Source organism: Triturus cristatus, chromosome 4_1 (assembly GCF_964204655.1).
Source record: "Triturus cristatus chromosome 4_1, aTriCri1.1, whole genome shotgun sequence".
In the NCBI taxonomy this organism is placed as follows: domain Eukaryota; kingdom Metazoa; phylum Chordata; class Amphibia; order Caudata; family Salamandridae; genus Triturus; species Triturus cristatus.
In genome coordinates this window covers 263,784,749-263,801,052 of record NC_140585.1, presented here as the reverse complement: position 1 = coordinate 263,801,052, position 16,304 = coordinate 263,784,749, and the positions used below count along the sequence as shown (strand labels likewise).

General features: G+C 47.0%; 1 protein-coding gene and 1 long non-coding RNA gene across 2 annotated transcripts in view; one reads left to right on the top strand and one right to left on the bottom strand.

Annotated features, from left to right (window-relative positions):
* The window catches only part of LOC146854231 (uncharacterized), a 47,927-nt gene extending 39,348 nt beyond the window's left edge, over positions 1 to 8,579 (bottom strand). Inside the window, exon 1 of the long non-coding RNA XR_014981172.1 lies at positions 8,511 to 8,579. This is a non-coding gene — a long non-coding RNA (uncharacterized LOC146854231). The remainder of the gene's footprint in view (positions 1 to 8,510) is intronic.
* The window catches only part of DGKI (diacylglycerol kinase iota), a 1,070,690-nt gene that overhangs the window by 126,622 nt on the left and 927,764 nt on the right, over positions 1 to 16,304 (top strand). The window lies entirely within an intron of this gene.

Sequence of the window (16,304 nt, the reverse complement as noted above, 5' to 3'; positions counted from 1 at the left end):
GGGGAGAGCTCCGCCCCCTGATCTGAACTGACCTATGATATTTGAGGAGCAGCAGCGGGGGCAGGGCTTACCGCCCGCAGGCCTATCCTCTCTCTGATTTGCCGATTAACAAAGACATCCTGGATGCAGATGGCAGGTTAACTAATGCAGCTTTCATTTCTTCTCTGGTTTACTAGGCAAATTACGTTTTTCATCAGGACGTTGTATCAAAATGGAGGCAATATGCTTAAAAAAAAAACTAGAAGGAGCAGCGCCATTTAATACAATGCTTTAGAGGACGAAAAGGACGGTGGTATATTTTCACGTAGTTCATTTTGCCTGGGACGGGAACAGTGCATTTTGGACGTATTGCACGGAACAGAAACAGAACATATGTTATATGCCTTGTTATGTTTTGTATGCTGAATTATGTAATTTGTCATTGAGGGCAGAAATGATGGGCGGTTTCCTCCAAGTGAAGGCACAGGTGGAAGATTTGTACCAAATTCGATTTATTTACAATCTACAGAGAATCAGCTGCCTCTTGCTTTAGAAGTTCTGATGGGTGGATATAAGCATATGTCTAAAGATGTGGAGAAAATGCTTATTAGCCAGTCAGAGCCCCCCTCACAGAGATGTCAGGGGGGCTTTGACCGGCGAATCTTTTATATATTTTGACCCATTAGGTTTGCAAACCTTCATCTGACTTTTTTTAAAATTTGGAACCGTACGCCATTGGGCCCTGGAGCGTTTTTTTGTTAGCCATGTCGGAGTTCGCAAGAGATTTGCAGCCTACTCTGGTTCATAAACCAATCCTGAACCTCTGCAATTCGGTTAGCAGCTGTGATGAAAACATTTTTGTCATTCAGGATTGGTGGAGCATGACTGAAGCCATGCACAACATGTTTGGTGGGTATGGGGGACAGTGCTTAATTTGTAAAAATGTAAATGCCAGGGCCCTAGGTATTTCACAGGAAGCCACTGTGACAGGCGCTACTCACTGTCCCCACCTGCACTGCCGAATGCCAGTCTGAGCCAACTAACGCTATTAATTGTGATGAAGCACCCTGTCGTTACTGGGCCTATGCTGGGAGGCACAAATAATATGGGACACACGTGTGTTAGTGTATCAGTGCTAAGAACCACGAGCGATTCCTTGCACCTTTATTAATGACCTCCAGTCCGAGCCCGGGCCGGAGGCTGAGGAGTGTTACAATGTATTATTGTGGCCGAATGGCTCACTACATCCCTCCAGCCTTTCATAAAGACAAATAATAAGCATTATAAAAATAACGGAACATTACGTCACTTCCAGTCCTTGTGGCCAGCTATTTCTTCTACAACCAAAGTCTCTTAGCCTCTGGCTCGCTCAGGGATTCTCTCTCAGCCGATAGGGGTGTCCATGCTGAGTTGCTCCTTCACCCCTCTGCTCTGTTCCTCTTGACTCCTCACCTAGCTCCCTCTCTTCCTTTGTCACATCAATCCCAATGTCCACCTCTTCCAGAGTTGGTGGGGGTACCTCCATCTCCACCTCCCCCTGTATGGTCTCATGCACTAGTGTCTCTTGCTGTTGACTGCTCCCATCTTCGTGGACAGGTGTGACCTTCTTGAACCACGACATATTTCTTGATACTTGATGATCTTCTTTCTGGGCTGTGACCATCGTTCCTTTCACTTCGACCATCTCCCATTTTTCTCTCTCAAACAGGGTTCTGATCTTCCCACCTGGATGTTTGTCCCTCACGGCTACTTGGTCTCCCACACCGAGACTGACTTCTTTGATGGCTGGCTCTGTCATTGCTCCTCTTCCTCTCCGTCTATAGTTCCCGGCGTCGACTGTTCACTCACTGGAACGATGCCCCACACCGCTCTCCTCATCATGAGCTCACTTGGCGAGCACCCAGTTGTGCTATGGGGCGTCTTCCGATATTCCATGAGAAACTGATGCAAGCATCCCTCTAGCTCTACCTGCTACTCCACAGCAATTCTCAGTGTCTTACTGAAGGTTCGCGTGAACCTCTCGACCTCCCTATTAGCTTGCGGCCACTGGGGGGGGTCACGTTTCTATGCTTAACGTTGCGTTGATGCAGGTATTCTCAAAACTCCATTCCCTGGAATGGCGGACTGTTGTCCGTTCGGATCTCTTCTGGCAATCCTAACATCGCAAAACTTTTCTTCATCACCGGTTCGATGCACTCGAAAACCGTGCATTGCACTACCTACACCATCAGAAATTTTGAGTAGCTGTCCACCATTACCAGTGTTGCACGTCCATCCGGAAATTTTCCGAAATCCATACTTATTGCCGATCATGGTCAGGTGCTGGGTGCCTCTGTTATTATCGGCTACACCTGAGGCTCGCTTCCTGTGGTCAGGCAGGCGTGGTATGCTCTCATGAGCTTCTCAACCATCCAGTCTACCCAGGGAACCATACCTTGGCTCTCAACCTCGCTTTTGTTTTCGCTATTCCTTGATGTCCTTGGTGTACAAGCTCTACTGTTCTCCTCCACAGCTTCTGGGGTATGACAATCTGCATTACTCTCAACACCAGACCTGTCTCACTTTCACTAAGCTCACCTCTGCACCTCCACAAACTCGTTCTCGCCTCTCTCTCTTCCTCCATCAATCTCTGCACCCCATCCAAGAAGTTCCTCCAGTGATGCTCCCGCGTTGCTTCCTTAACAGCCGTCAGACAGTCATCCTTTTTGGTGGTCTCCTCCATCTCACCACCAGCAGCACCATCCCTGGCCTGGACAGATATGCTTTCCTGGTTGTTTGACTTGTGGCGTAGCTGGTAGCTCCACTGTTCCCCTGCTAATATGCTCTCCACTCTAGACTTGGTCTGTCCTTCTGCCCCAGCGTATTGCTGTTAGCACTTGTTGTCTGTCGGTGGCTGTCCTATTCCCACAGGCTTAGGACTTCCTGTTTACTCTTATCTTGGCTGCAATCTACGTCGGCGGGAATTAGAGCCTTACACTGGCTTCCCGTACAACAGCATGTGGAATTCAAGGCATTATGCCTGGTCCACAAAGCTATCTTCGGGGGCAGAGCTAGAGATATCCAAAAAATGCTGATCCCTTATGTCCCCGGTCGTGCCCTAAGATCTAGTACCTTGGGCCTTCTTCAGGTGAACAGGACTAGGAGAGTTAGATGGGGTGGAAGAACCTTCTCAAACGGTGCCGCGAAGCTTTAGAACAAGCTGCCCTTTTCCTTGAAATCTTTGCCAAATCATCAATCCTTCAGGAAGGTCCTGAAGACTTGGCTGTTTGCTTCAATGTAGCCCCTGCCTAAGACTGAAACACCTCCACACTTATCAGCGCCAAGACGCTTCGGCAATCGAGCGCTTTATAAACCCATATCCTATCCTATCCTGCATGTGTTGGAGGCTTTCTCCTGACTGTGTCTGTGTTTTTCCCCCACTTTTTTCTTCAATATCCTGAGTCTTTATTGGGGCTTTGGGGAGAGCCTCCTGATCAGCTCTGCTTACCGGCGTGCTGCTTGTGGACACGCACCACAAGGCTTAATCACTGCCTCTTACACCATGTGCTCCCTTTTTTGCACGCTCGTTGAGTTCACTGTGGGGGGAAGGGCGGATGTGGCCTCCAGCGGCACAGTCTCAGCAGGTGCTTTCATGCGTTGACACGCCCTCGCTCCTGCTTTGGCCCCCACACACGTGGGCCATGGTTTCCAGCTGCCGCCTCCTCTTGCTCGCCGTCTGCCTCACCTCACTGCAGTCGGGTCGCGTTGCACTAGACAACTGCTTCGGCGATCTGCTCGGGCTGTACCACCGCCACAGGTGTTCCTTGGGGCCGCGCACCTCTACCAACGCTTCCTCTGCAATCAGGTCACTGGCAGGGGGGCACTCCACTGGGCCGCACGCCACAGCCGAGGGCTAGCCACGTTGTCAGCTCGGTCCGCCCTCGTCGCCAATATGGTGAGGCACCCTGTCGTTACCGGGCCTATGCTGGGGGGCACAAATAATACGTGACACACGTGTCCTAGTGTCTCCGTGCCAAGAACCACAAGCGATTCCTGGCACCTTTATTTATAACCTCCATTCCGAGCCCAGGCCGGAGGCTGAGGTGTGTTACAATGTATTATAGTGGCCGGATGGCTCACTACATTAATATGGCCTGGACCCACATATTCTGTATTGTTTTAAAAGTATATTGAATACATTGTTGATGAACTGTGCTAAAAAATATACAGACAGCACAACTGTGTGTTAGACTGCATACAAATAAGTGCCGATGCTAACCACCGCAAACACCTGCACAAACTAAAGACTGGTGCTAGGCACACTCTGCACACAGTGCCCGGACAGAGGCTCTGTGAACAGGATCCGGTGCTAAGAACCGATAAAAGCAGGCACAAATTAAGCACTGGTACTTGGCACACTATGCACACAATGCCTGCTGTGTCCGTACAGAGGCTCCGCGCAGTGACTGTGAGAACAGCATCGTGGGCACCAGGCTGAGCAAAAGGCTGCGCTCAGTGGATTCTTCCTGTGGCCAAGGCTGGGGGCAAGAGAGAGACAAATGCCGAAGCCAAGCCACCTGCAGCCATCTTCGGATCCTCTTATGGTCACCAATGCCACGGGCCCAGGGTGGTACAAACGCCCCCAACAATGTCATGATTAACCTCTGGTTAAAATAGTCTTTCATTTACGCAGCGTCTTCTCCAGAATCCTGCTTTCCCTGAAGTCTGCAATAATCCTTGCACTGTTCCTGGAAATGGGTAAGGCCAGCCAGACGCGGAAAGGTAAATACCGCTGCCTCATTTCATCCAGCCAGCAATCCCAGCCCTCTAAAATAAAGTACGTTTGTGAGGATCTCCGTACAAGACATCTCTGAAAACACAGAGCTAAGCAGTGCGTTTACTAGCCATGTGCCAAGTACAGCGACACAGCGAATACAGGCTCAGGAAGCAGTTATGAATGGAAGGCAGTGCCATGGTCTATTACCTGAGAGTCAGCGTCGGTGCCCAGAAACATCATTACTCTGTAGCGACAAATGGAGCTATGTGGCCATCTGAAAAAAGGGCACTTGGTAAAACCTCTGGAAGTGCACAGACGTGCTATGGTTCATAGGAAACCCTGCCTGAACTATTGTGTCCTTAGAGTATGGGGGGACGTGCACCTTACATCTTGTTCTAGGAGAAATGGTACCAGCTTTCACCAATGTGCCAAGAAATAAATCGCCTATACCAGTTTCTGTACCAGTGGTCATCTCTTCTGAATTCCAGAAACTATAATTCCATGCTACCTTCAGCCACTAGAATTGCTGCCATCATATTCCAGATTGCTGCCATCTTCAGCCAGAGCGGTGTCAAAAATGTTTGAGCGGTGCACAAATGTACCAGGGCGCTGCCCCTGCCACCTGGGCATTGCTGAATGATGCCAGGTGGCTGCTCAGTTATGTCACTTGTGCTGTCAAAACATACAAGTGGTGCAGTGAAAATATGCCTGTCGTGCTGCTGAATTATATGAATTCTGAATCTTAATAATACATTTCTGCTGATTAACTAGACCAATTGTGCAGGTGCGTGATGCAATAGGTGCTTCCAGGTTAGCTGAATGATGCCAGGTAAACTGCTGACTTATAGTAGGCGGTTGCTCACGTATGTTCATTTTGTAGTTGTTTATGCCAGCGACGCTGCTTAATTCAATTGTGCTAAGAAGCTGATTTTTTCCAGTTTTCTTGCCAAATGATAGCAGTTGCGCCTCTCAATTGTGCTAGTTGTGTATGTTGGTCATGCCGTGCATAATGGTCATTTCTGCAAGTAGTGCTACTCCGACCAGGCCTTGCACCATTTCTGCTACTCTGCTGTGTGAGCCTTGTATCGAATTATGCAGTTGCATGGCACAGTATTGCCCACTGTGTGGTCCAATGGAGGCATCAGTTTTTACTATACCTTGATCGCTCAGTAACCCACTGAAATGGCTTTTCGGTGCTGACTGTCAATGTTTTGCATTAAGAGGCTTGGAGAGACTATTCCTGCGCCTTAGCTTTGCTGTACATGTGTGGCTCCTTTGCACTGGTCTTTGCTTGCTGCCCCTTGCATTGCTGTCAGCTTGTTTTCCCCATTGAAGTCCTGCCCACTTGTTGCATTTTCGCAGAGCTGCTCATCTGATGTGCACTGGCATTGCTGCTCATTTGATACCCTTGCATCGCTATGTAGGTGTTGCCACATTGTACTGGTGTCCAGTCATTGCCTCCTCTTCAATGGTGCGTGATTGGCACAATACATGATTTTCATTATCGCCCCCTTTGTGCTGATGCCCAGCTGTTACTGCCTTTGCTTTGGCGTCGCCATTTAGCATTTGTATTGGCTATTGCTGCATTGGCTTTTGTGTATGAATGTTTCTCCTCATATACCAAGCTGGCCCCCATATTGAGGATGGCGAGATGTTCTTTCTGTGCCAGCGCGCAGTATATGTTCCGTGGTGCCACTGACAAGTGTTGCCTTCTGTATAAGTGGCTGGATGATCCCCATTCGCCTATGTGCTGAGATGTTTCTCCTCTCTATTCACAGTTGCCTGTTTCCCCCAGTATGGTTTCCCAGCAGTTGCCTTTCTCCATTAGTTCTCAAGTGTTGCAGCTTTGCATCAGTGCCCAGATCTTGCTATGCGGTGCCCAGCCTGCCAGGGCACCTAGTGATGTCACAGAATGCGACGGCGGCGAGGGTTCCTTGGCAGACACCAGGGTCACCAGGGTTGAGCTGGAAGGCACACCTGCTCCTGGTTGGATCATTCATGTATCTATTTCACTTGGAATAAACCCTCGCCTAAAAATGATAGATAGGTATCTGTGCACGATTACCACCCATCTCACGCTACAACTTCCTTCTGTCCTTGAGTCTGACTGATGGCCCACTGCATCACTCACTGACTGACTATACCCTCTTTCACTAGGTACATATTGGCCTTTAATAGCAATGTCCAGCTGTTGCTTCTATGTTTAGCTGCCCACATGTTGCCAATCTGCGGCAATGCCCAGCTGCTGCCCCTCTCTCAGCATGTGTACTTCGATGCTGGCCATCTTCACCAGTCGCCAGATCTTGTCGACTGCATCACTCAGGGCCCTGGTGTGACCCCTGTGTATCAGTGCCGATTATTGCCCTCTGCATCAATAGGCAGCTGTTGCTCTTCTGTATCATTATCTGAGAGATTCCCCCCCCCCCTATCAATGCCCTGATGCTGTTTCTCTGTATCAGTACCCGGAAGTTGTCCTCCAAACCAGGAAGCTGCCCGACTCTTTGTCAGTGCCCGCATCCCTGACCGGATGCCGACCCTTCAACATTCTGTATCAGTGCTCGGTTCGATGTTGCCCCTTCCGGCCAGCACACGCTGCTCAGCAGTTGTGTCTCTGTAGTACCGCCCCTCCCCAAGAGAGACACACTTTTTACCATCTTCACAGCTGTGTGTAACCTTCTATTTAAAACCTCACCCAACCGTCACGTTTTATTTTAGACTCTTCGAGGGTCTCGTCTCCTGGTAACAGGCGACACCCACTGCTTCTCTCCTGGCAGCACAGCGCTTCCTCCCAGCCTGACAGAGCCACCTCCCTGCCATCTCCTCCCGGGGGTGGCTACTGCAACTTCCGCCCTCAGCAGGAAGAGCTGTATGTGACCACCCCGCCTCCACTCAGCACAGCATGAGCAAGCCAGGGCCTCATGTAAAAATACATTTTCACTACACATTTTTTACTACATGCAGGGTTCTAAATGGTTAGTAACTAGCAGAACCTGAGCACAGGGGGCTACTTATTGAAACCCACTGCTCAAAGTACCCAAAGGCACTTTAAAGTAATTTCTGGTGTTACTGAAACTCTCTATGGGGGCTCCCTGTACACCCCCTTTCCCCATCTCTTCATAATAGGGAAGAGAGAATAGCTTGGAAGGGAAAGTAGGCAGGGTTCTCGGAAAGTAGATTTGGTCAACAGGAGAACACATGGACATCATGTAGGGGTAACTAGCGGTTACAGCTGAGACCCCCTGGCTTGCCCTTAGCGACCCCTGGTACTGCCTTTGCGACCCTTGACCTCACATGTGGCAAAGTCAATCCCAGGAAACAGGGGCAGTTCGCCTTTATGGATATTCGTTGGGGCACCACTTTCCTTGTTTTCAGTCAGTTTATTTTATTACACTAATAGCGAATAAAATCATATTATTCACTAATGTTGCAATGAAAAAACAGTAAGTACAGTTAGCTGGACTAAGACCCTATCTGGCAGCCAAGGCAAGTAAAAAAGGCTTTTAAATGTATGTTGTGTCCGTGTGCTTATGTAAGAGAGATTGTGTGTCTGACTGAATGTGTATGTGTAAGCATGTATGTTTGAGTGAAAGTAAAGGTCAAATGGCATGTGCTGTCACTTCCGCTACCCCAGACATTTTGGTGAATTGACGTCCTTGGGAGAACCGTAGCTGGTGTAAGAGCTGTGGTATTGAATGGAATGAAGCGCAAAGAAGTGGTGTGGGCTGAGAGGAGAATGCTGATACGACCACACTGGAAACCCCAGTTTACCACTTACAAATCATTTCAAATTCCTGTCAGCGAGGTTTCGACTGGATCCAATTTCCGTCCTGTAGGTTGGTGATCTAAAAGGAAAACAATCCCATTTGATGCCTGCTGTTTTTGTTTTAAATATTTTATCAGCATTTTTAATAAAGAGCAACAAAACAAAATGCAAGCAAAACACAGCTTTGTACAATTAAGAACAAATAGTGAGACATGTACTAAAGTAAAGTAAATAGGAGCATGGCAATCAAAGAAAAATATCTTATAATGGTTGAAAAAGTAACAGAACATCTGTAAGTCACTTTGGGATGATGATTGGCGATTGAATAGGTGACTAGAGGAGAATAAAATAGAGAAGAATTAAGAATGATTGATTCGTGTATGGGATTAGATTTGTGGATGGCTCCTTTGGACTGGACCTGAATAACGTATACGTGACATACGTGTCATAACAAGTTTAAACAAGGTAGAGTGTTAAAGGAATGGGGGGAAAAGGAGGAGGAGGCGAGAGTCATGTGAGACGATGGAGAGTTTGTTGCAACCATGGGTTATACTCAGGTGACAAGGATTGGTAAATCCCCTCCTATGAGGATAAGCTGTGAGTAAAGACATTGAGTGTTTCCCATATATGTTGTGAAAATATAGGGTTGTTTTTATTTAGGGACTGAGTTATATGTGTGTTTCTCAAGTAGGTAACCCAAGCAAAACAAGTTTGGTAAGATACATTGTTGATGGATTTCCAGTCAATTAAAATTACTGTTAGGGCAATAGTGAGTAGAAGATCAAGTAAGGAGACGTCCGACTCTGGGAAATCAATTGGAGGATCCGCCTACTCGTTTTCCTTGGATTTTTTCTTTATTTAACTGCTTGAAATTCCTTTTTTTCATTGCTGGACATTTAGGGCCCGAATCACAAACAGCCTCCACTCTTGTCGCGGAATCTACCCCCTGCAGTTTCTCATTGCAGAGAATCGGCCTCGAGTGCTGAGCCTGCGCCCCAATCGAGGAGGCTCTTTGTGAATTGGGCTCATAGTGTCCATTGTCAAAAACCCAATTTTTTAAAACTGAATCCAGTCGGAGCGATTCCCATTAGAAATGCTGAGGAAGGAAGTGCGGTGGTAAAGAGGCAGCACCACGCAGTAATGAAAGCATGAATAAGGGCATTGAGGTCGGAAGAGTATGCCTAATTCAAGAGGTAAGGGATCTTATAAGACGTGGCAGGACCTAGCGAGGGCTACAGGATATTTTGCTAGCAGCACTGCATGGTGGGAAAGCAGCGGGCCAAAGAGACATTGACTATGGGTGGAGAGGTGTGTCAGAAAGATTATAGCAATGCGAGGCATGGCGGCTGAACAAATATTGAGTGTATAGAGGGGAATGTAACCATGAAAGCAGTGCTTGAAATAGAAAACTAGAAGTGCATGTACTCTGCACCAGAGTACCGGCTTGTTTCAGAGAAGTGCGGATACTCTCCAATTAAAAGTATTACGCCACTCTTAAGAAGTGCCGGTACTCTCCCTCTCAAAATAAAAAAGTGCCAGTACTCCGTACCGGACAGTACCGGCCCATGTAAAGCACTGCATAAAAGTAATACAGGAATAAGATGAGGCAGATGCTGTTAGGGTTGTGTGGTAGGAGGAGGATGAGTAGTTTCAGAGGAAGTAGTTGTAAGAATTCAAAAAGTTTTTGAACTTACAAAATTATTGGGTAGGGAGATTAGTTTTAGAGGTAGTGTATGGAAATTATGTGGGGCTCAAAAGACAGTTGTGATAGCTGGGTGTTGAAGTGTTAGATGAAGTGCAGATAAAGAAATTGTGGAAGACTGAACTATATATATATATATATTTGCAGTTTTATCTAGTACAAACATGGCCTAAGTGTATTAGATCACTTTACATGAGCACCAGATTGCAATACACAAGGTCAGATTTTCTTTTTAGGCACGGGGAGATTACGTTATTTGCCCAGAATCACGGGATGTTGAGCCAACGATGGGATTTGTTGGCAGCTATGACTGGTGGGCAGTGGTGAGAAGTGAAAGGGTTTAATGGGAGTAGTGGTAGGTGGATGTGTTGTGGTTTGGCATGTAGTCTAGGTCAATGGTTCTTATCTTAACCTTTCGACTTCTGCGATCCCCCACGGAATCATTATTGGAATCCAGGGAGTCTCACTGAGTCATTATTGGGAGAAGGGAACACCACCTTACACAATTTTTAATGATTTGAACCTCAAACTATACACAGAAATACAGAAACAAACATTCATTAAAAATAATAGACAAATACACAAATAAATGCCAACTTAATTTGTAGCCTCCAATTGCACATTTTCCCTTTTACTGAGTGATTTCACATTTTGCTTCCTTGTGTGTATATATACTTTATTACTCTGTTAATATTATCTTATTTTATGAGCAGTCGCAGACCCTGGGGGTGAGCGTTACAGACCCCCAGGGGTCCCCGGACCACAGGTTCAGAACACTGGTCTAGGGTAAAGAATTGGTCAACAGTGAGATCAGAGGGGTGGTAAGTAGGTGTGCTGTGTTATATGGAAAGATGCGGTTAAAACTGAAAAGTGGTGGTCAGTGGAAATTTTGCAAATGTAGTGGTTATAAGGAAGAGCAGTGAAATTTGAAGAAAGGAGAGGTAGTTGGGGGTGTTGAGGGTGTGGTAGTGATAATTGCAGAGTAGGATAAGGAAGAGGTATGCAGACTGAGAAAAGGCTCGTGGTGGTTGGGCTTGTTGCTATTTTACATGTAGCATAGAATGAGGAAATAGTGTAGTGTGAGAAGAGAGTGGTGGTTGGTGGACATGTATTTTTACACGAAGTGTAGGACTAGAGAGAGGGTAGAAACCAAGAAATTGGTGGTCATAGAACCGTAGTAGTGTCACATATAGTATAGAGTAAGACGTGGTGGGGTCTTAGAAAGGGGTACTTGTAGATGGACGAGTTGTAGGGTTACATGTATTGTAGGGTAAAGAAGCTGTATGGAATGAGGAAAGAATGGTGATCGGTGGACATGTCTTAATGTTACATGTAGTGTACAGGAAGAAAGTGATGTAGAATGAAGAGTGATGTTAAATCCAAGGGTTTAGGAGTGGCAAGGATTATCCGGTAAGGAAGAGAGTGGTGGTTGGTGGTGTGGTGATGACAGAGAAGAGAAATAGTAGGTGGACAGGACAGAAGGCACTTGAATTCCTCAGCTATTACTCAACTATTACTTATAGGGGTGGTATTTAGACAAAGGTGAGCCACTCTACCTTGTGCTTTAATCTAGCTTCGCTCTCACGAGTTGGCGAACTCAGGAACCCAGACAGTGCAGCAATGAGTACATTCCCTCACCGCCTGAAGTCATGGGCAAACATAGGAGCTAGAAAGAAATTGTGCATCACTATTAGGGCACAAGCAGACAGGTAATGGGGGTACTAGGATCAATGGTATACAAATACCTTATTGCATTACAAGTTAGATAGGTGCCACCAATGTAAAGAGTCCGAAAACATGTCCATATGTAGGAACGAAAGTTCTAGTTATATAAAGAAAAACCAAGGCAACTGGCCTTCTCCATTTATATATCCAGGATCTGCAACAACATTCTTTTAACCATCATAACAACCCTAACCCCGCTCCAGTTAGGAAAGAGCAGAAGACACACCCCATTAAAGAACTGCCAAGGAGCAGTCCACCTTCAATCTCAGAACCCAGCTACCCGATCGATCACCTATCAGTGACTGATCCTCTGCTAAGGCAGAGGAGCGTCGCCCCACTGCTTGCAGCAGTGAAATAAAGGAAACATTAAATGGTTATAACTCGATGTTATTAGCATTTTATGTTTTCCTGCTGCTGCAGCTTTGTGGGTGGGGCGGGGCTGGGCTGCTCACACAGGAGCAGGGGGAGGAGTGGTTTTCCCACTCCAAGTGCGCATGATTGTTTGGCCGGCCGTCACTTTTCATGTTCTCCACACAAGCTGCATTACAGCCCGGGTGAAGAACATACCTAGGCTCCCACTGCCTGTCTGAGCTCTGAACCACGGCGCTCAAACCAATCACAATGCTGCATTGTAGCTATGTGATTGTCTATGGGGAGCCTCCTGCTTCCAGTTCTGGCTGGGAGAGACGACAGTGGGACAACGGAGGAGAGACGCGGCAATCGAGTACGATTTCTTTCATCTTACACCACCTCACCCCCCACCCCCAATCGGTGCCACTCGCCACTGTCATCTATTGACTGAATCATAGCCCATGACCCTGTAAAGCACTGTGCTGCCTTCCGGCTAGGTTTGAGCTGTACAATTACACGCAGAGATGTGAAATGCATATGATGGACATCAAAAGAGAACTTGGTGAAAGTGGTGAAACTAGCACCAATCTGTGACTTGATATCTTTGGCAGACCCTTACTCATCTTAAAACGGCTCCTTATCCCGACATCAAGCTCTTGATACGCACTTCATATCAACCATCAACATATAAGATATCGACATAGGTGAAACAATTATTCTAATCCCTTCTCTAGCATGTCTGCGGCAAGAGCCATGTTGTGATCTTGAGAATCAATGCTAGGTCTATGTTGATATTAAAGCGTGTCAAGACTTCAGAGGCATGATTTGTGCATGTCAGGTTTTGCTGTGAAAACCACTAAAAACCTTGTCGAAGCATTGCAGATCACAAGTCCTAAACTTGTGAAAAAGTAGTGACTTTTACTCCTTGAAGGTATGTCAATTTCCAGGAAGGGACCTGGCAATGTTGTTGATTGAGTGAGGGGTTTCTGCTGCGAGCTCTGTCATCCCAACCTACTCTTCGCTGGTTGAGACACCAAGACAGGTTGTGGCCTCTGGGCAGGAAACTGTTCAGAGGAGAGGACGATTTTAAGGGTTTGGGCAGAGATGCAAACACCCTCTGTTTACCAACTAGTCTTTAGAAATCAAAGTGAATAAGAGAAGGATACAAGCAAAGGGACACTTTCAGCAGTCCTGTGCGCCTCTGCGCCTCCACAGCGCACTCTGCTGAGCTCTGCTACGGATTGTCCAAAAGGCAGTGACAATAAACAGGCATGAAGACATCAAGGGGGCTCGGCAGCCTGCAGCAGGGAGATACGCTGAACACTGCTGTCGCCAAACAATGAGCCCAATGGGCTTTCTTCCGGAGTAGAGCCTGGCAGACGCGAGGCTCAGAGCTCCCCCTCTTCAGAGATTGCTTCCTCTCAGATGTTAGTACCGCAATGGGAACAAGTGTGAACAAAACATTCAAAGTTGTGTACAAAAAGGAAAGAATATTGAATGCCATCATTAACTTCTTATCCCACCAGCCAGCTCTTTAGTATTTGATTTCAACCCAAAATTAAAGTGCAAATAGTCGATGCACATGTTTGCTAAAAATAAAAAACATAATTTGCTTCCCGTGGACAGCTAAAAAAACAAGAACATCATTTACTTCCAGTGGACAGCTGAAAAAATGACATAATTTACTTCCAGTGGACAGCTCGCAATGATGTCTGTCAGTAGGCAATGAGGGTCCCCAGAGTAATGTTTCAATGAATATGGCCTCTTGTACGCTTACTTTAAGGGAAGTTATAAGCCTTCATTGAATCCCCTGCTTTCGTCTTTCCTCCCATTTATAAGTAGTTACACTCTAGAACCCGAGTTGTTGTTTAAATATTTACTGCTCCAGTATTCTTTCTTTAAACTCTATCTAGCCTGGCCTTCACCCTCTGGAGATTGGTCCTCCAGTAGTAGATATTGTGCCCTGGAGAGGGCTCTAGAACCTGACATGATGCCCCAGAGGAGGCCTCTAGATCTGAAGACTGTACTGCATAGGAGGTGTGCAGAACTAGACACTGTGCTCTGGGGCAGGTCTCCAGATCTGAAACCTGTACTCCAGAGCAGGCCTCCAGAACAGGACATTGTGCTCCAGAGGAGGCCTCTAGAGCTGAGGACTGTACTCAGAGGTGGTGTCCAGAACTATACACTGTGCTCTGAAGCAGGTCTCCAGATCTGATCACTGTACTCCAGAGCAGGCCTCCAGAACAGGACATTGTGCTCCAGAGGAGGCCTCTAGAGATGATGACTGTACTCCAGAGGTAGTGTTCAGAACTAGACACTGTGCGCTGGAGCAGGTCTCCAGATCTGATTACTGTACTCTAGAGCAGGCCTCCAGAACTAGTCACTGTGCTCCAGAGGAGGCCTCTAGAGATGATGACTGTACTCCAGAGGTGGTGTACTGAACTAGACACTGTGCGCTGGAGCAGGTCTCCAGATCTGATTACTGTACTCCAGAGAAGGCCTCCAGAACTGGGCACTGTGCTCCAGAGGACGCCTCCACTGCTCTACAAAATGTTCCAGAGAAGGCCCTCAGAATAAACCCTGTACTCCAGAGCAGGCCTCCAGAACAGGACATTGTGCTCCAGAGGAGGCCTCTAGAGCTGATGACTGTACTCCAGAGGTGGGGTCCAGAACTAGACACTGTGCTCTGGAGCAGGTCTCCAGATCTGATGACTGTACTCCAGAGGTAATGTCCAGAACTAGACACTGTGCTCTGGAGCAGGTCTCCAGATCTGATAACTGTACTCCAGAGCAGGCCTCCAGAATAGTACATTGTGCTCCAGAGGAGGCCTCTAGAGCTGATGACTGTACTCAGAGGTGGTGTCCACAACTAGACACTGTGCTCTGGAGCAGGTCTCCAGATCTGATCACTGTACTCCAGAGCAGGCATCCAGAACAGGACATTGTGCTCCAGAGGAGGCCTCTAGAGCTGATGACTGTACTCAGAGGTGGCGTCCAGAAATAGACACTGTGCTCTGGAGCAGGTCTCCAGATCTGATGAATGTACTCCAGAGCAGGCCTCTAGAACTCTTTTTCTCTGCCTTATAAAGCGACTCAAAAAAAGTACCCACTGTTATGCAGTAGTAACCTCCGTGGATAAATGCATTCTCGGGTTAACAATGCATTGCCAAACTCCCGAACAAATCACCATTTTTTTTTAAAGCAACATTCTTGCTTAAAAGAAAACAAAAACAAGCTTTGCATAGCCAATAGGTCTCGCTTTTGGGACCGTATCAGTATGTAGTTATGCAGCACAATATCCTTGGTACAACAACATCAACAGTTGCATGGCTAAACATTTATAAGGTCCCAAAGGCGAGACCTATTGGCTATGCCAATGCTATAATGTGGAAGCCTGTCTGGAGAGTTGATCCTTCCAGCAGATGTTTCTGACGTGTGGTCAGGGGACGGAAGGCCCAAAGGGGACCACATAGTTTAGTAGTTTCAGGTTCTCAAACTTCATTTGGATCAGTCAATTCAGAAGTCTGGGTCTGTCTGAATGGAAAAAGGTCTGTACTCACATGTACCTTCTGCCATCATACAATCTGCAGAGCACACAGGAAACTAAATCTTGGGTTTCTGTAAGTCAACTCCATACAGCCAGGTGAAGACTCTCCTTACAGAGCCGGCGACCTCTTCACCCCCATGAGAGGTGAAAGGTTGGTAGCCTAGGGTGCTCGTAGGGCCATCTTCGCTATCAGTGGTCACTCCATTAGTATAACGCTGAGTTTTAATCTTCCTTGGACAGGACTGGGTTGAAGAAAGTTCCTCATGCTTTCTCCTGCTTCTAAACCACACAACTGGAACATGTGAACTGTATTGTCCCTCTGGGAGTGATTGTTCATTGACTCGATTGCTCCCAGATCACCCTTTTCTCAAGTCTGATGACTTTGGGTTAGTTTGCAACCTTTCACCTCAAATCCCATGTTTTTGGGTTAGATTTCAACCTTTCTCCTCAAGTACTATGTCTTTGGGTTGGATTGCAACCT